Below are 21,021 nucleotides of genomic sequence, written 5' to 3'. Positions count from 1 at the left end.
CCTCAAGTAGTATTTTCCTATAGAATAAAAAGCATCAAGAAACTAGAAAAATAAGGGCAAAATGATACCAAATCAAACAGAAGGAAGGAAGCAACAAAAAACAATAATCAATAAAATGGAAAACAGAAAAAAATAGAGAAAATTCAATAAATCAAGAAGTCGGTTCCTCAAAAAGATCAATAAAATTGGCAAACTCAAGACTAACGAAGAGAAAGAGGAGGCAAATTACGGATACCAAAATGAAGTAGGAGATATACTACAGATCCTGCAGATTTCAAAAGGATAAGAGACTACAAACAATTCCACACACAAAGTTGACACCATAGATAAAATTCACCAATTCTTTGAAAAGCACAAATTACCACAACTTACGCAACATGAAAGACATAACTTGAACAGCCCTTTAACAACTAAGGAAATGAAATTAATAATTTTAAAACTCCAACAACAATATAAAAAATTTCCAGATCCACACAGTTTCACTGGAGAACAATACCAAATATTTAATAAAGAATTAACATCAATCCTACTTAATCTCTTCCAGAAAATAGAGGAGGAGGTAACACCTACCTAATGTTCAGAAAGAGATGTGAAACTGGCAAATATTAGGTGTTTAAATCCCCGTCATTCCTTAGAAACTGGGGATAAGTTTTTTCTCCTTAGGTTATCTTGGCACTCATAGTAGGTACTTGATAAATATCTATTGGGTAAATTTCTCTAGCACTTTTCCCATTTAGACATAACTACAAAAAAAAAAAAAAAGTGGAATTGAGGTATTTTCTTTAGGCTGCATTACTCTCTAATTTATTTATTTTCAAGCATCCTGGAATTGTTTTTGTTGATGTCATCCTGAGATGCAGTTTTTTAAAAAAACTGCTAATACAAAATAGCTAGTTAAAAAAAAATAGCTAGTTCAACTAAACTTCCAGATGGGACTCTCTGAAGATATTTCTGCATATCTAGAATGTTCAAATTATAGCTCACAATGGTGTCAATTTCTCATTTCTAGAAAACAAACTTCCCCAAGACTTGATGGTTTAAAATAGCAGTGATTTATTATTTTTTATGATTTTTGTAGGTTGAATAAACAGTTCTTCTATCCTTGTCTTGGGTGTATTCAGTTGGCAGCTAGGCTGGGGCTGTCAGCTGTGATGCCTTTATTCTCTCCCATGTGGCCTCTCCATATGATAACTTGGGCTTCCTCACAGCACGTTGGTCTTAAGGCAGCATTCCAAGATGGCTCCATCAGATCTGGCACTTTGGTTGAGACGGTTGGAGTTGCTAGGATCTGGCCACATGGTCTCTCCAGCAAGGTAGTTGGACTGCTTGACATGGTGGCTCAAGACTGAGAGAGCAAAGTGTGACAATTCTTAAAGAAATTTTAGCCTAGACTGAACTAGACTAGCATCACTTCTGCCACATTATGTTGAACAAAGTAAGTCAGAATGCCAAGCCAGATTCAAGAGAAGGGAAGATAAATTCCATCTTGTGATGGAAGGAGAGCATAGAATTAGTGGTTATCTTAATAACCTATGCATGCTAAGTCACTTCAGTCACATGTAACTATTTGTGATGCTATGGCCTGTAGCCCTCCAGGCTCCTCTGTCCAAGGGTTTCTCCAGGCAAGAATACTGGAGTGGGTTGCCATGCCCTCTTTCAGGGGATCTTCCAGACCCAGGGATCGAACCCACATCACTTTATATCTCCTGCATTGGTAGGCGGGTCCTTTACACTAGCTTCACCTGGGAAGTCCTTAATAACCTATGGCTCTAACTTATTTATAATCCTTCCATATGCAAAATACACTCATCCTTTCCAAAGATCTACAAATATCTCATCTCATTAAGGCATCAGGCATAGGACTAAGATCCAGGATTTTGTCAATTCAGATATGAATGGAACTCCTAAGGCATTTCCCTGAATACATTCAGTGTGGCTCCTCTCTACCTGAAAGATCTGTGAATTAAAAAGATAAATTTTATGCCTCCCCATACACCCAGCATTCAGTCATGTCCAACCATTTGTGATGCTATGGACTGTAGCCCTCCAGGCTCCTCTGTCCAAAGGTTCAATCCCTGGGTTGGGAAGATTCCCTGGAAAAGGCAGAGGCTACCCATTCCAGTATTCTGGCCTTTAGAATTCTGTGAACTCTATAGTCCATGGGGTCACAAAGCGTTGGACATGACAATGATTTTCACTTCACTCACACAACAGAACCAACTGGGGTGCTATTAAAAACTACCATGAGAGAGTTCTTCTCTCTAGACCAATTAAATCAGGATCCAAAAATGCATTAGGATTTGTCCATAAATGATTCTCACATGCAACCAAGGTGTGTTACTCTTTTCTAGGGATAAGTCTTTTATTTTTTTTTAAATTTTATTTTATTTTTAAACTTTACAATATTGTATTAGTTTTGCCAAACATCAAAATGAATCCGCCACAGGTATACCCGTGCTCCCCATCCTGAACCCTCCTCCCTCCTCCCTCCCCATACCCTCCCTCTGGGTCGTCCCAGTGCACCAGCCCCAAGCATCCAGTATCGTGCATCGAACCTGGACTGGCGACTCGTTTCATACATGATATTATACATGTTTCAATGCCATTCTCCCAAATCTCCCCACCCTCTCCCTCTCCCTCTCCCTCTCCCACAGAGTCCATAAGACTGATCTATACATCAGTGTCTCTTTTGCTGTCTCGTACACAGGGTTATTGTTACCATCTTTCTAAATTCCATATATATGTGTTAATATACTGTATTGGTGTTTTTCTTTCTGGCTTACTTCACTCTGTATAATAGGTTCCAGTTTCATCCACCTCATTAGAACTGATTCAAATGTATTCTTTTTGATGGGATAAGTCTTTTAAACTGTGTTTTGCATTCCAAAGAGGTAACTTTGGACAAATCTCACTCAACTTCAGGCACAGTAGTCCAGCTTTCTAAATCTGATATAGATAGATAGAGAACAATTTAGCTCACCAAATGAATATTATGGAAAGATAAAGTTTGAAAACACTAAGCTGTTGTGATAGCCTAGGACTCTTGGCTTCATGAAATAGAACATATAATCATTAAGATATTTTTCTTGACACTTTTATGGCTGGTCTACATGAATAACTTTAAAGTCATAATTGTTTAGTAAGAGGCAGGATCTGCCTTTCAACATCTCCAGGGTGTTGCTCTATTTGCGCAAAGCCTTCTGACCACATTGCAGATTTAATCATCTTCTCAGTTTACTCAAAGGTCACACAGGACCTAGTCTCTGTGTACAGCAGATCAAGAGAAGCTTTCTATGGATCCATGTTAGGTGCTTTGCAAGGCTCAATGCCTGACAAGTCCCCAGAGCTTGTTTTTCAAAAGAAGAGCTGCCAATTCATTTCCCTTGAACTATACCAATCTAGGGCTTCCTAGGTGGCATTAGTGGTAAAGGACCCACTGGCCAGTGAAGGACACATGAGAGACCTGGGTTCGATCCCTGGGTTGGGAAGATCCCCTGCTGGAGGAGGGCATGGCAACCCACTGGGGAATCCCATGGACAGATGAGCCTGGCGGGCTCCAGTCCATAAGGTTTCAAAGAGTCAGACATGACTGAAGCGATTTAGAACACACGCACATACAGACCTAATTCTTGTGGGGAAATTTTACCCGACAGAGAAAGGTAAGCATTGCTATGGAGGAAGTCTTCAAAAGCCTTATTTCTCTAAAGGCCAAACAAAGTTTGTGTTTATTTTTATTCATTTATTTGGCTGGGTATTGTTGCAGCACACAAACTCTTACTTGTGGCATTTGGGATCGAGTTCCTCAACCAGGGATCAAACCCAGGTCCCTTGCATTAGGAGTACAGAGTTGTAGCCACTGGACCACTAGTTAAGTCCCAACAATGTTTTTAATCATCAAAGCAGAATAAAGGCTAGAACAATTTGTTATTTGGATACTTCCTGACATCAGGCATCTCAGTTCTGAAGATAAACCTCTACAATTTAGCAAACAAGGTTCCTCAAGAATAAAAACTTATTAGCAATGTCCACATGGGTCTTCATTTTAAGGATCCTATAAAACTGGTCCCAACCACATTTTCTCTCATCCCCGTCACTCCTCAATCCCTTGAAATCTGATTTTGCTTACACTGTTCTATTCAAACTTCTCTGATCAGTCAGTTTAGTTCAGTTCAGTCACTCAGTCATGTCCAATCAACCATGTCTTTGCAATCCCATGGACTGCAGCACGCCAGGCTTCCCTGTCCATCATTGACTCCCAGAGCTCACTCAAACTCATGTCCATCGAATCGGTGATGCCATCCAACCATCTCATCCTGTGTCGTCCCCTTTTCCTCCCACCATCAATCTGTCTGAGCATCAGCATCTTTTCCAATGAGTCAGTTCCTTGCATCAGGTGGCCAAATTATTGGAGTTTCAGCTTCAGCATCAGACCTTCCAATGAATATTCAGGACTGATTTCCTTTACGACTGACTGATAAAACTTCTCTGATAAATGTTGCCAAATCAGTGGACAATTGATGGTCATTAGGGGGCGGCACATCTGTGTTTAATCAGGTGTCTCTAAGTTCTCTAAATTTACTTCCTTGTCTTCTCCAACAACACACTCTACTGGTTCTCTTTGACCATTCATTGTGTACCCTTTCATGAATTTCTTGTTTTCTCTTCCCAACCTTAAATACTGGGGTCATTCAAGTGGTCATGGTTGGCCCCTACTCTTCTCATTTACGTGTTCCAGTGTTTTCATTTATGCTCTTTGTTTTAATTATTACCAACCACTGATGATTCCTAAATCTCTTTGGGCTCATAGTCTTGTACTCTACAAACATTTTCCAGAACACAGTCACAGTCTAGATTGCTCTGGAGGGCCTTCTAGCAGCACCCACACATTGAGCTACAGCCCTCCACCACAATTCCTTTGTTGATTTCTGACCATTACCCTGTATATTTTGTTCCCTCTCCTCTTCCCATGTCCGTCCCTCCTCTTCCAGCCCCAAACTTCAATCAGACCTTATTTGAACATCTCAGTGTGAGATCTAGAAGTTTGCACTGTGAAAGAAGAGAGATTTACAGTAAGATTTCCTAGTTTACTCTCTCATGCTAGTGACGTGCTCTGCAGGACATCATCTAAGTGTTTCTTTTTTAGAATTAATATTCAAATTTTGATTTCTCTTTTTTTATAGGTAAAAAGATGTTTCAAGAGGACATCTTTTCCTTTTGCTCTGTCCTTCTTATATTGTCACACGTTCTGCATGGTGTTTCCAGCAACTGTGATCTTACTTATTGAAGGGAACTTGCCTTTCATTGTGAACTGGAATCAACATTTCAGTAGATCTTCCCTGTTCCATGTTAACCTAGGGTGCTTGAAGAAGGCAGTGAAGTGCTACAGGGCTTTGCAGTTTACTACTCAGCCTTGTTTTATATGGTGATTAATATCCCCTACAGGACTCGATTATAGAAACATTTTGTCTCTTTCCTCTTGCACAGACCTAAATGACATTTAAGGGCTCTCTTGAGATGCTCAAATTGATATAAAATACATTCATATGCTCTGTATCTTTCCTGCTTATGACATATAGTTAGAATCTTATCTTAACTGCTCATTGGAGACACTCCGGACTCTTGCCTATAACACTCTTGAGTACCAACTAATTTCTGGTTATTTAGGGTTGTCCTTGACCTTGATAAGGTTGTAATTATAATAATTCAAGGTGCTACTTTATAAGGCAGTATCAAGGTCTGTCTTATTCCATAATAAGTACAAGGCCATATAATGTCACCATGCTTATTTAACTAACTTGCAGAGTACAGCATGTGAAATGCCAGGCTGGGTGAAGCACCAGCTGGAATCAAAATTGCTGGGAGAAATATCAACAACCTCAGATATGCAGATGATACCACTCTAATGGCAGAAAACTAAGAGGAACTAAAGAACCTCTTGATGAAGATGAAAGAGGAGAGTGAAAAAGCAGCTTAAAACTCAACATTCAAAAAACCAAGATCATAGCATCTGGTCCCATGACTTCATGGCAAATAGATGGTGAAAAAGTAGAAATTGTGACAGATTTTATTTTCTTGGGCTCCAAAATAACTGTGGATGGTGACTACAGACATGGAATTAAAAGATGCTTACTCTTGGGAAGAAAAGCTATGACAAACTTAGACAGTGTATTAAAACCTAGACAGAGAATTTGCCAACAACAGTTGATATAGTCAAAGCTATGATTTTTCCAGTTGTCATATATGGATGTGAGCTGCACCATAAAGAAGGCTGAACACGGAAGAACTGAAGCTTTCAAACTGTGGTGCTGGATAAGATTCTTGAGAGTCCCTTGGACAGCAAGGAAGATCAAATCAGTTGATTCTAAAGGAAATCAACCGTGAATATTCATTGGAAGGACTGAAGCTGAAGCTCCAATATTTTGGCCACCTGATGCAAAGAGCTGACTCATTGGAAAAGAATGTGATGCTGGGAAAGATTGAGGGAGGAGGAGAAGCAGGTGGCACAGAGGATGAAATGGTTAGATGGCATCACCAAGTCAATGGACATAAGTTTGAGCAAGCTCCAGGAGATAGTGAAGGACAGGGAAGCCTGGCATCCATGGGGCTGCAAAGAGTTGGACACCTCTTACTGACTGAACAAAAACAACAAAGTTTTGTTGAAAAAATCTATGAATGACTATATCCTTGTCCTTTTCAGTAATGATGTAGCTCCCTCTTGCTCATCATGGCAGACGTGACACATTTCTTAGGCCTCCAAGAGTGTGGGTTTGGGAACTCATTTCCACATCAGGCAAATTTGATAACAGAGCCAGTTTAGCTACTCACATCTTGTGCTGTTGTCTTGAAGGACACTTAGTCTCTAAATCTTTCAAGACAGTCTGATCCGGTTGCTGAGCACAACTTGCTGGGCTGGTTGCATAATAACTTTACATTAGCATTAGGTTATCCTGCAGTTCATCAGAGGGGATTAGTTCAAGAACAGATCCTAAAAGCCTTTTAATGGGAATAAGAATCAGGGAAAGAAATCTGATTTCAAGAAAGCCTATGGAAATTTTCCATAGGAAGGTAGGTCCCCAGAGTGGCCCCAGAGTGGCCCCAGAGACTGACGCATCATGGCAGGCATCCTTCCAGTCTTTTCAGAGTACTTTGTAAAAATCCTCAGATGGCTAAACTCAAGGATCAGCTTCCACAGCTATAAAATATCAAGGACACATTTCTCCCATCAGCCTCCCTCCTTAGGACTCTGGTGAGTAATACAGCATCTTTTGTCAGAGAGAACTGACTACCACTGCATTTGGATCACAAGGAAACCAAACAGTTGCTCTCTTCAAACCTTTGTTTGCATCAGTAGTACTCTTCAACAACCTTAAGTCTCTGCTTTTGTATTCAAATGTTGAAAACCTACACACTCTACACCACTATTTTCCTGTGAAACTTTTTGTTGTAGTAGAAATGTTCTATATCTGGGTTGTCCAAAATGGTATGTGCCTATACCAGCTATAAGTGACTACTGAGCACTTGAAATATGGCTAGTGCAACTGAGGCACTGAGTTTGTAATCGAATTCAATTTTGACTAATTTAAATATGAATACTCACTTGATGTTAGTGACTGTGGTGTTGTACTGCACAGCTCTATACAACTGAAACACGACAAACAAAAAAGGAGCACAGGAAATAATTTTTAATTATTCTAAAATTATAAAAGCAATATACCATTAATAAAGGAAAAGTTTAAATAGACAAATGGGGGGGAAAACCGCTAGGAACACTCATTTCTCATCTAGATGTAGGTATTATTAATATAATGGTGTATGATACCCTTTCTATTATTTCTCTTCAATTTTTTTAAAGTGTTTTTTTATTGGAAGTAGAATTGCTTTTATTATTCACATGCTTCTACATTTATTTTATTCATCACCAACAAATAAAGTATTTTTCAAGGAAGCAATTATTGAGAGTTTGTAAAAATTCAGTAGTTATCTCAAAAAGAGATGAGATCATAAAATGCAATTGGATAATATAAAAGAAATATTAACTGGTAATTCTTACATGACTTCACACATGGATGACTTCTTACATGGAATGGTAAGAAGTCTTACATGGAATGGTAAATGGTAAATCCAATTTACTAACATTTTCCAGAGATAAGACAGAGTAAGTATAAGATGATTTAAGGGTTTATACCCCAAATGTCCTGGCATCATCCCAGAAAAGATGTTTTATAATATAATTTTTTAATATATGTTTGCAAAGATCTAAAAATATCTATCATTATATATTTCATAGCTTCTATCTGGAAATAAATCAGAATATATCATCATTGTCTAAGAGTATAGACACTACCTATATTTGACAATCGCTTCTATAAAATAGTTTGGGTTTCAGAACTTAAAAACTTAATTGAAAATACCTGACCATTTTAAATTTTTCTATAAACATACTAGCAGTATACCCTTTGATTATACTATCTTTTTAAAAATTAATTTTAATTGGAGTATAGTTGCTTTACAATTCAGTTTTTGGCTTTTGGGTTTTTTTTTTGTTTTTTTTTTGACCTTGCTTCATGGCTTGTGGGATCTTAATTCCTTGACCAAGGATTGAATCCAGGTCCTTGGCATTAAAGGCAGTGAGTCCTAACAACTGGACAGCCAGGGAGTTCCATCTCTTCAGTTTAAGATGGGAAAACCGTGCAATCTGGCCAGTATATGGTTAGAATGGTCAAGAGAATAGCATAAAAATCCTGGATGAGCCTGGATTAACTGGTTATAACTATGCCAGGATCTGTCTCCTGCATAGCCAGCAGGTTGGTGGCTGCCACTGAGGGGTCAAAGCCCACTGTTGCCCTTACACAAATCTCTTCCTCATAAGGTGTCTGTCACACCCTAAATTCCCACTCTATTTAGGTTGATGTGTTTCTGTTAACAGCTAAATATTAGGCACAGCCCCTCCTAACATTTCATCTGTTAGCATCTCAGGGGAGCATGGTCTGGATAGTCAGGGTGAGACAGGGGCATCTGAAAGCATGAGCAGCCAAGAGCCAGTGTTTAGCCCCCAGGACAAGGAAGGAGAGTGCTTAGAGGGCACTCTGAAGGAAACATAAGCATAATGACCAGAGGAAAGGAGGAGAGGGTCTCCGTGGATAAGAATAGATGAGGAACTCTGCTTTGAAGAAAGGACCTTTTCACTAAGACACAAAAGTTGAGAAGGAGCTAGTCCAGTGAAGTGTGTAGGGTGGATGTGTGGGGGATGTGTTGTGTGTTCCATGCACTAGACAAAGCATTAGCTAAGGCCTGGTCAGGCAGAGCTTGGAGCAGTGAATGGAAAAGGGCAGCGGGGCCTACAGTTGGAGAAGTAAGCAGGGGCAGACCAGGCAGGCCCCTAGGCCTCATAAGGGCTTCCCTGTTCACTCTAAAGGAGACAGGAGATGTTGGCGATGGAGCCAGGAGGGTGACATGGTTCTGAGCACCTACTTTAGGTGACTCTCCATTGAGGGTGCAGCCTGGAGCTAAACCAGCAAGAAAATCCTTGTCCTTATACAGCGTATGTTCTAGTGGGAATTGAAATCACAGGAAAGTCGAGTTTAGAGAAACTGTTGAGAATTCAGTCATGACCTTTGAGGTGACTGGAGACACTCCCTGAGACAGATGAAGTCAGACAGGCAGGACGGCATCTGCAAAGCGCGGGTATTGGTCTCCCATCTCAGGAAGGACTTTTCACTTGGATCTTGGGCTCCGCCTTATCCGAATATTCCTTTTGCAAACCGTTCACTTGTTTCCTGACCTGATAAACTCAGCTCTCCTTCCAGGCAAATTGGTTATCTTTCAGTCTAAGCATGTCTAAGGGCCTGGTTCTGGGATTGTCACTCATTTATTTCCTAATTCAGATTAGTATGGATTGAAAATTTCTAGCCAGCCAAAGTCAAAAGTTTAACTGCAAGCCAATAGCAGGTTAAGTGAAGAATACTCCTTTCAGGGAGGTGTTTCATCTGCCGCTTAAGCTGCTAAAGAGACACAGCCAGCATCTAAGCGGGCTTAAATTTACTCTCAACCGACTTCTTATAGTGAAGCCACAGAAATTCACTGGGCCAGCATCCAGCTCTGCACAAACCAGCAGCTCATCTTTGTCATCGTGACTAGCTATCACTGCTCCTGCACACACAGCACCAAAGTGTAGTGAGGCATAGCATGACCCTCCAAGCAAAAGGACAGGATGTCCAGTCCATTTCCCTTTCTAGATGCCATCCCCATGAGGGGGAAATGGACTGAAGATTTTTTGGTTTTTTTTTTTTACACACTCTGCATTATTTGACTATGGCCTTGAGTGCAAAATATAAGAGAATGCCAAAGAAACTTGGTAACTGAGATAAATAATATTTTAATGCAATGTTTTAAACTCAAAACTGATGCAAAAAGTCCTATGTAATATATAATGGACATGTAATGTATAATGGACGAAATATCATAATTTTAACAGCAGATGGTATCCACTGGGGTGAACACCTCTGGCTAGACTTCAAGGGACCTGGGGCCTTCTTCAGCTGTGCAACGTGTGGTAAGTTACTCAGCCTTTCTGCTCCCAATTTATAGAGGAACAAACTGAAACCCAGTGAGGTGCTCATTCTTTCAAGGAGCTATTGATTCATCAGATTCTCTTGGGGGAGGGGATACGCACTAGCCATTGGTAACTTCTTCCATTCTTCCCAATAATACTAAGTGCACTAGGGTTGAGAATAATGACTCAACTGGCCTGATACACTGATTGCAAAGCAAATATTAGTTGCTACCTGTGGTTTTCTATATTTCTCCTGCCATGAGCTGCCAATACTTTGACAATAATACTTCTCCAGTTTAGGACAGTATGACACCAGGGCAAGATTGTGGGGAAGGATGGAGAAATGTTTACCGAGCTCCTGCTTCTTCCATATCATCATGCTAGATGCTGGCGTTCGGGTTTAATTCCACCCCATCTCCATTGAAGAGAAGAGGAAACTAGTATCTGTAGGGAGGCCTTTTATGAAAACCCTCAACTGGCCTCACAAAGCACATTCATTCAATGGGGCATTGGAACTGCTCACTTCACAGACCCTCTAAAATGGCCCACTTGTCTGCACTCAGCAGTGAACTCAACAACACAGAATTGCAGCATTCCATGAAAATAACTGGAGAGCCCTACATTTTCCATCAGCTTGAAGTGATTGTGGCAGAATTCAGAAGAACATAGACTGGCTCTGGGGTCGATTGAGGATGGGCTGCATCTAGACAGGTGGCACGAGGAAGTCTGTTTGGGGACAAACGCTCCAGCCCAGACCATCCTTTGAGGAGACTGTTCCCAGTCCCTCTCGTCCTTCCCTGTCTCATTTCCCCACAATTGACATGTCATGAGCTCTAACTCTGTGCCAAGCACTGTCCATCCTTTGTATAATATCTTGTTTTTACTCTTCATAACCATCTTGCATGCACACATGCTCAATCGATTCAGTCTGTCCGACTCTTTGCAACCCTATGGACTGTAGCCCTCCAGGCTCCTCTGTCCAAGGGATTCTCCAGGCAAGAATACTGAGGTGGGTTTTCATGCCCTAGTCCAGGGAATCTTTCAGACCCAGGGACTGAAGCCCTGTCTCTTATGTCTCTAGCATTGGCACGCGAGTTCTTTACCACTAGCAGCACTTGGGAACCTCCACAACAACTTTATGTGGTAGGAATTCTTAGATTGTCTTTATTGGTGAAGAATCTGAGAATCAGTTATGTCAAGTAATTACCAGGCTTCCTGCAGGCAGTAAGCAGCAGAGTTAGGATTCAAAGTCAGGTGTTCCTACACCAGAGCCTGCACTGTGAAGCATGGTCTGTGCTGCAGACCCCAAGACCTTTCCAGTTAGCAGCAACTATTTGAAAATTGGTGGGGTGGTGCCTTCTTTGTCACTGTCCAGAGAGTGGCCCAGTGGGTATCACTGAAGACCCAACAGCTTCCCATTGAGAAATAACATAAACTTTCCATCGTCTGCATATTTTCCATTTAAAGAGAGCATATTTTAGCTGGATCAAGTGGCAGTTTACTCACAGCTTCAGGAAATGCTAGAAATTATGAGCTCTCTATAGTTTCTCTGACCTCAGCCCATAATTATGGAAGCTTACTTCTGAGCATACCAGTAACTTTCCACATCAGTCCAAGTTGGAAATAACCTCCACCTCCCCAAACCTGGGTGTATTGTTCTTGCATCAATCAGAGGATGCAAAATGACAGCAATTTCAGTACTCTGAGCTTTTTCTTCCCTCATATTTAACCCAAATATATTCTTCATCTTTTGGCCCCTTTCCTAAAAAGAAAAGAAATTGGTACGTGGAGCAGATGTGTGAGATCAAGGACTGTGTTTTATCCACGTGTGTCTCTAGCACATACTACAGTACCTTACACAATGTAGATGCCCTGGAAGTATTTGGTGCATGAATAAATGATGTGCTCTGCATGTGAGGAAGGGGCTCCTGAACCCTCCTCCCCCACAGACAAGACATAAGCAGAGACATGTTTTCTAGAAGTGCAGGAGCCACCGTGTACGTCACACTACACCTGGCTTCTGCTGTTTTTTCTAAACTGCTTCCCCACAGCTGGACTTACTGACACATCTCCATTGTGGTCCCAGATTCACTCTCGCCCCACCAAGTCTGGAGTTAAACAAGTTGGGAACAGGAAGTGTAGCGGTGGCCTACGTCTCCTGAGGACAGGGTCCAAAAGCAGGATTCTGGGTGATCAGCTTTATCTGTGGGTTTATCTTAACCCTCGTGACTCCTAAGGTGTCTCATCTAATCCTCACAACAGTCCAGCAAGGCAGAGACTGTGCCTGTTAGAACTGGGTTTGTCTGCACAAAACAGAAGCCCATGTAAACAAGAGTTTCTTCTCTCACAATGCGAGGCTGCAGGACCCCTCAGGGCCGGTCCTGTGGCTTCCAGTGCCACCAGGGTCTTGGGCTTCTTTTGGCTCCAGCCCCACCAGGGCTTAGTTTGTGGCTTCACGCTCACTAGAGTCTGCTTCCCTTTCAGCTTCCTGAGTTTCAGGCAGAAGAAAAGTGGGAAGGATGAAGGGCAGAGGCATACGCCAGTGGAATTTGCCCCTTTCGCAAGTTTTCCCACAGCTCCTCCAGGGATTGCTGCTTACAAGTCACCGAATACACCAGGGACTCTGGGGGTATTGGTGTTATTGGTCTATAATGACATTTTTGAAATAGTGGGGTCCTTTGCCTAATGAAAAAAGGGAGACAAGACTGGCATTTAGTAGGGTCCCACCAGAGCATGGCAGCTTTGGGGCTGCAGGGAGAAGCCTGGGGGCCCACGGATTTGAGGGCCATGGTACTTCCTCCCGCCATTCGGTGACTCAGTCCATAGCACCAGGCTTCCATCTTGCCTCCTCTCTCCTCACTCATCCTCTTTCACACTGTAACCCTTATCCTGAGCCAGAGCCCCACCCTGAATGCTTTCCACTCCCCGAAGTCCCTCTCTTGCTTCGTCATTAGCCCCCCTTGCCGCTAGCAGGATCCGTCTGTCTATTGAGCAGATTTCCAGTGCTGATCTCTATGACACCTGGGCCCTGCCTTTAATCAATGGGTGGCATTCCTGCCTGTAGACCCCCAGTACAGGCTGTACCTCCTTCAATGTGAAATTGTCCAGTTCATCTCTGAACTTGTCTGGGGATGACCCAGAGTCTGTTCCTATAATCCGGTCAGGGTCAGTGCCCAGAAAGTTGCGGTAAGGCGGGGGGTTGTCCTTTCCTGTGGTCACAAGGTTCCCACAGCCTTGTATCTGACCTGCCTTGAGGCTGATACTTCGGAGCAGGAATGAAACTTTCACTCTCCCTTTCACATGATCTGGCTACTGAAGGAACATCACAGATGTATTTTCCCGGCACTCAAAGATAACAGCGGGTAGGACTTAAGGGAGCTTTAAGGCATGTATCCATCATTTAGCTTTATCCAAGAGAAACAGAGGTCTAGAAGGGTGGACATAACCTCTCTAAAGGGGCAGAGCTGTGCCCACATGCGTTGGGTCCCAGCCACACAGCCCATGGTAAGCATGTTGGGGTGAGCTAGGTGTCTGAGGCCAGCTGGTGGATACTTCCCAGAGGTCTCTCCCAGCCTCCTTTCACCTATAGTTAAACCATCCAACTAACTATGGAGAAGGCTGAGGGAGGGGATGTGAGGTAGCCACAGGGAGCAATTCTGTGTTCTAAACCAGGAGAGCATTTTGGCAGAGAGGTGGGAAGGCAGTGGCTTCAGGAAAGTCGAATGCTGAGTGATTGAAATGGAAGAATTTTACACATTAATAGTTCCAGGTATGAAACAGGGAAACAGATTGGGAGAAGTGACAGATATTGTCCAAGAATGCTTCTGGCTGCAGTAACAGAGGGAAGAATACTGGCAGCTAACACCGATTACTATGTTAGAGCATTTATTACAGACGAGGCACTGTGCTTGGAACTTTACCTGAATCAATTCACTTATTCATCACAGCAGCCCCATGAATTCCCTACCAATGGCTGCAATTCTGTACCCACATTTCTTGAGGCTAAATGGGTTTTTGCTACAGAATTTTTCATATCTTAGAAAAATAGTGTGGTACTAAAACTGCAATATCATGTAATATTATGGGACCTGGGACAGCACCCAGTAAACAAGTATATTGACATTTCTGCAGCAAGTGGGCTAGACAAAGACCATAATAACCATCATGTCAATCTTGCCACCAACTCATGAAAAAATTCTAAGTATAGAGAGATGTGATGGGGAGGGAAGGGGGAGGGAGGTTCAAGAGAGAGGGGACATGCATACCTGTGGCTGATTCATGTTGATATTTGGTGGAAACCAACACAATACTGGTGATGGACAGGGAAACCTGGCATGCTCAAACTGAACTGAGCACAATACTGTAAAGCAATTATCCTTCAATTAAAAATAATAGATTAAGAAAAACTGTAGGTTTTTGAGCTTTGGGGATTTCAGAGCTTTCGAACTGCACCATTATCTTCAGTTTCCAGAGAAGAAAAGGGGCAGACTGGCTCCAGAGTCTGTGCTGTGAGCTGTATTGTCCTGCTCCCAGTGACAACGCACCTCCATCACATGGTATACAGTCAATATTACTGAAATGCACGGAACCTAATCTAGTTCTCCTAGAGATGATGCTGAGGAAGAGGAAACACACTCTGCTGCACCTGTTTAACAAGTGGGGAAACTGAGGCTCAGAGAAGGGGTGTCTTGTTTGAAGGCACAGATTGGGTGAATAGAGACAGGATCTACACCAAGTCAGGTGTGCAGACGCCCAGCCCTCCTGACTCCTACTTCTGTCCCACTTGGGCACATTTCTTATGAATTATTTGAAGGAAGAGTACTATGAAGGGAATGGTATCACTTGTGATGCTTTTAAGAATAGCTTTGAAGTGGCAGTAGAGTTAGTAGAAACGTGAAAACATTTGTTAACTTTCTGAACAGATCATAAAAGAAGAGGGCGTGACAGCCTCCTTACCTGCCACGGATGGCATAGAACAAGGTGCTGACCAGCTAAGGGGACTGAATCCAGCCCTCCCTTTCTACAACCCTCCCTGACATTAGGGTTATCTGAGGTCTCCTGTTTTTCTCCAAGGTGGGGGAGGAGAAAACAAGCAAGCAAACAAACAGTAATCCTGAGCACTGGAACATTTGGGCAAGAGGTTTCTGCTGTTGTGTCCTAGGGACTCCAGATCAAATATCAGAAAGCCACAGCCACCGAGAGTCATGGGAAGCACAGCCTGCGATATTCGGGAAGGAGGGCAGAGGAGGAGACTGCAAGGTCAGCCTCAAGAGCAAATATTAATAGATGAGGGATGTAGAGGATGCTGCCCAGATCTTTATGCTCACAATATATGTTGTCCCTCTCGTGGACAGGAGAACAGGCAGGGGCAGAGCTGGTATGAGAGTCAGGTGGCCCTGGAGGATCCTGGGAAGGGTGACAAGATGAAGAAAGTGGGAAGAACTTCAGCACTCCTCCACCTTCTCACTTCACCACATCACGGGTCATTATTTCCAGCAGGAGTCTCTGGAGATGTTCCCACTTCTGGCTATGCTGTAATTTTTCTAAAATTGCCAATTGGCAAGTTATGGCATGCTATTACTTAAGGATATCAAAAAGCCCCCCTACCCTGGCCTGCAAATATCTTACCACTTAGAGGAACTCCTTTGTACTGAAGAATTCTCTGGAAGACACCATATGCAAAGATTTTGCCAAAGAAGTACCTAAGCACATGCCATCCATCTATCTGTAATATTGTCCCTTCATTTTCCTATCTTTTAAAATTCCACTCATTTTTCAAGACCTTCTTTGGACCTGTGCCTCTTTCCTGGGGACCCCAGTAGTTTCTTGGATACATCTGTATTAGAAACATGTGCCTGCTCAATTGCTTTAGTCATGTCCAACTCTGTGTGACCTTATGGACTGTAGCCTGTCAGGCTCCTCTGTCCATGGGATTCTCCAGGAGAGAATACTGCAGTGGGTTGCCATGCTCTCCTCCAGGGGATTTTCCCAACCCAGGGATCAAACTCTCATCTCTTACATCTCTTGCATTGGCAGATAGGTTTTTTACCACTAGGACAACCATGCTGCTGCTGCTAAGTCGCTTCAGTCGTGCCCAACTCTGTGTGACCCCATAGACGGCAGCCCACCAGGCTCCCCCGTCCCTGGGATTCTCCAGGCAAGAACACTGGAGTGGGTTGCCATTTCCTTCTCCAATGCATAAAGTGAAAAGTCAAAGTGAAGTCGCTCAGTCGTGTCTGACTCTTAGCAACTTCGTGGTCACTCCTTAATATTACTACATGTTACAGGTTGGTCTCCCCACATCACATGGTGAGTATAACAATATAATTCACAAAGACTAAACAAATATCTCAAATTTGTGATGAATTTTCAAAATTGCTGATTATTTTTATTGTATAGACAACATAAATTAAGTTTAATGGGCTTGAATTTAAAGCGGTCCAAAAAAAAAAAAAAAAGACTAAATGGGGCAGTGTGTGTTAAGTACTTGGCACAGTGTAGTCATTTCTCTTTCCTTCTGTCAGTTCTTCAGTTGAACTACTTTTAGGATTCACGTATTTCCCTCTGATTCCTTACCACCATTATAATCCACTCCTTAATCACTTTAAAAGCTTCCTAACAATAGACTGCTTCCAAATAGGAAAAGGAGTACATCAAGGCTGTATATTGTCACCCTACTTATTTAACTTATATGCAGAGTACATCATGAGAAACGCTGGGCTGGAGGAAGCACAAGCTGGAATCAAGATTGCCAGGAGAAATATCAATAACCTCAGATATGCAGATGACACCACCCTTATGGCAGAAAGTGAAAAAGAACTAAAGAGCCTCTTGATGAAAGCAGAGGAGAGTGAATAATTTGGCTTAAAGCTCAACATTCAGAAAACTAACCATGGCATCTGGTCCCATCACTTCATGAGAAATAGATGGGGAAACAGTGGAAACAGTGGCTATTTCTTGGGCTCCAAAATCACTGCAGATGGTGATTGCAGCCATGAAATTAAAAGACACTTACTCCTTGGAAGGAAAGTTATGACCAACCTAGACAGCATATTAAAAAGCAGAGACATTACTTTGCCAACAAAGGTCCATCTAGTCAAGGCTATGGTTTTTCCAGTGGTCATGTATGGATGTGAGAGTTGGACTGTGAAGAAAGCTGAGCACCAAAGAATTGATGCTTTTGAACTGTGGTGTTGGAGAAGACTCTTGAGAGTCCCTTGGCCTGCAAGGAGATCCAACCAGTCCATTCTAAAGGAGATCAGCCCTGGGATTTCTTTGGAAGGAATGATGCTAAAGCTGAAATTCCAGTACTTTGGCCACCTCATGCAAAGAGTTGACTCATTGGAAAAGACTCTGATGCTGGGAGGGATTGGGGGCAGGAGGAGAATGGGGACGACAGAGGATGAGATGGCTGGATGGCATCACCAACTCAATGGACGTGAGTTTGAGTGAACTCTGGGAGTTGGTGATGGACAGGGAGGCCTGGTATGTTTCAGTCCATGGGGTCGCAAAGAGTTGGACATGACTGAGCGACTGAACTGAACTGAACTGCCCTCAGTGCCTCCAGTATCTTTATGGTGGTTCAGATGGTAAAGAATCCACCTGCAATGCAGGAGACCTGGGTTTGTCCCCTGGGTTGAAAAGATCACCTGGAGGAGGGCATGGCAGCCCACTCCAGTGTTCTCTCCTGGAGAATCCCAAGGACAGAGGAGCCTGGTTGGGGCAGGGGGGTGGGCTACAGTCTATGGGGTCGCAGAGTAGGGCACAACTAAGTGATTAAGCACACACACAGGCTACTGACTAATGATTTCCCCTAAGACGTCTCTGTCCTTGTGTTCTTCCATGTTCAAGGATGGCAATGGTTCCTCGTAGCAATCTATCCAGCAGTACCATATTTTTTCTCCCAATCATAAAACTTTTTCCTAATAGAACTTGAATGCTATTCAGGTTTTGAATCAACCCTATGCAATGTGTCTCAAGGGAGGATGAACCTCCCTGGTTGATGCTTAAGAATGTCCTAAAGGACCTAGGCTCTTCCTGACCTTTTGCTTCACCATCCTAAGTATTTTTTGGTTTTTCATCCTCTTACTCAGAGCCCATGACCTCTAGAAGGCTGCCATTATCCCAGACATCATGAGTGATTCAGAGATAGGAAGCAAGTGGAAAGGTCAAACGGTTTTCTCTTCTCAAGGCTTTGTCTTTTCATTTAGAAAGGGAAGTCTGTCAAATATCTGGTTATCACATCTGGATCCCTCCTCTGGGCACTGTTTAACCCCACTGACGTTTTAGCCTCTTTTAACCATCATTGTCCCTCTTGTTACATTTACCAAATAGGCACACAGGATAGCCAGTTAAAACTGAGCTTGGTAAACAACAAATTTTTAGTATAATTATGCCCATATGTTGCAGGAGATATACTAAAAAGTTGCTTGTTGTTTATCTGTAGCTCATACTTAACTGGGTACCCTGTATTTTTTCTGGCAACCCTCCCTTATGGACTCTGCTACAACCTTTCACCAAATCTCCCTAAAGAATTGATAAGATGGCTCTGAGTCCTCAAAATGCCACAGCACTGGGATGTTAAATGAGAACCCTGACCCAAATGCCTCCCTTCACCTTTTGTTTTACACTCTGTATTAATGGAATAACAAAGAAAGTCACTCGTGCCCCATTGTCCTAATGTTTTCAACAAAGCATCTCTTTACTTGTAGCCACTCTTCCCTAAGACTCAGCCTTGAGCTCTAGAGGTGAAGCTGGGGCAGGAGACAAATGTGAATGGTAGGTGTTATGACGTAGCCAGCGTTGCTCCTTCCTTCTGCAACCCAGGGTTTGGCCAGCCTGCCTTTCTTCGCTCTAACTTGAATGTATCTTTACCAGCAGCCCCAAACCTGTTATCTTGGGCACCACCTTTTCAGTTCATGCAAACAGACCTACTCACCTGTCTACACTGATATTTCAGAATCCTAGTAGTCACAGCTTAGTCCCACAAGTGCCACAGATTTAGTCGCGTAAGTGCTATTCAGAAGAGACCAATAATGGCTTCACTGCTTAAGGCAGTCTTCATGGAAATTAAAACTGGGCTTAAAGCCTCTTGATGAAAGTGAAAGAGGAGAGTGAAAAAGTTGGCTTAAAGCTCAACATTCAGAAAACTAAGATCATGGTATCTGGTCCCATCGCTTCATGGGAAATAGATGGGGAAACAGTGTCAGACTTTACTTTTTGGGCTCCAAAATCACTGCAGATGGTGATTGCAGCCATGAAATTAAAAGACACTTACTCCTTGGAAGGAAAGTTATGACCAACCTAGACAGCATATTAAAAAGCAGAGACATTACTTTGCCAACAAAGGTCCGTCTAGTCAAGGCTATGGTTTTTCCAGTGGTCATGTATGGATGTGAGAGTTGGACTGTGAAGAAAGCTGAGCACTGAAGAATTGATGCTTTTGAACTGTGGTGTTGGAGAAGACTCTTGAGAGTCCCTTGGACTGCAAGGAGATCCAACCAGTCCATTCTAAAGGAGATCAGTCCTGGGTGTTCTTTGGAAGGAATGATGCTAAAGCTGAAATTCCAGTACTTTGGCCACCTCATGTGAAGAGTTGACTCATTGGAAAAGACTCTGATGCTGAGAGGGATTGGGGGCAGGAGGAGTAAGGGACGACAGAGGATGAGATGGCTGGATGGCATCATCAACTCAATGGACGTGAGTTTGAGTGAACTCCGGGAGTTAGTGATGGACAGGGAGGCCTGGCGTGCTGCGATTCATGGGGTCACAAAGAGTCGGACACAACTGAGTGACTTCACTTTCACTTTCTGGCTCTTGAAGGAAGGAACTGAGTGGGTCAGAAGCAAAAAGAGGCTGCGAGTGGGAGACAGAAAAAGTGTGCTTTCAGGAGACTGGGGAGACCAAGACTGAAGCAGGAGCTACATTCTGTGGCGCCATGGAAAGAAGGTGCGGTAAATTCAGGACCGTGTTATAGAAGACACCACAGACAAGGAAGGGCAGCTCGCTTGATTTAGTAGGAAACAAGACCTTCAGAGCTTCTTGATCGTGTTGAGTGACCAGGTGACGGCTGCATTTTCATATTTGCTGATTGATCCAACCATACAAGGAGAAATCACAAGGCCACGCGTATGCACAAAAGTGAAGTTGGAAACTGTTTTACAGCCATAAGACTGTTCAGTCCATACTTTTCAGGAAATAATTCAGATCACTTAACCTAGACTTGTTTTTATATTTCTGCTCATCATTCCCTGGTGTAAAATCAAGTTGTTTAAAAAGAAGCCCAGCACATTTTGTTGAAGGTATGCACTCTTCTGCCAGTTAAGAAGTCTGAACCTTTAGAAGAATTCACTCTTTCTAATTAAATTCATTAGTTCCTGGACTTATAAATAAGGCCATCTGGTATTTGAGAAAAACATATATTGTATTATTAGATATTGAAGTTTATGTCAACTTCATCTTGGGCATGA

The sequence above is a fragment of the Bos indicus genome, chromosome 20 (genome assembly GCF_029378745.1).
Source record: "Bos indicus isolate NIAB-ARS_2022 breed Sahiwal x Tharparkar chromosome 20, NIAB-ARS_B.indTharparkar_mat_pri_1.0, whole genome shotgun sequence".
Taxonomy (NCBI): domain Eukaryota; kingdom Metazoa; phylum Chordata; class Mammalia; order Artiodactyla; family Bovidae; genus Bos; species Bos indicus.
The sequence above is the reverse complement of the archived record's forward strand: the minus strand, read 5'-3'. Positions refer to the sequence as shown.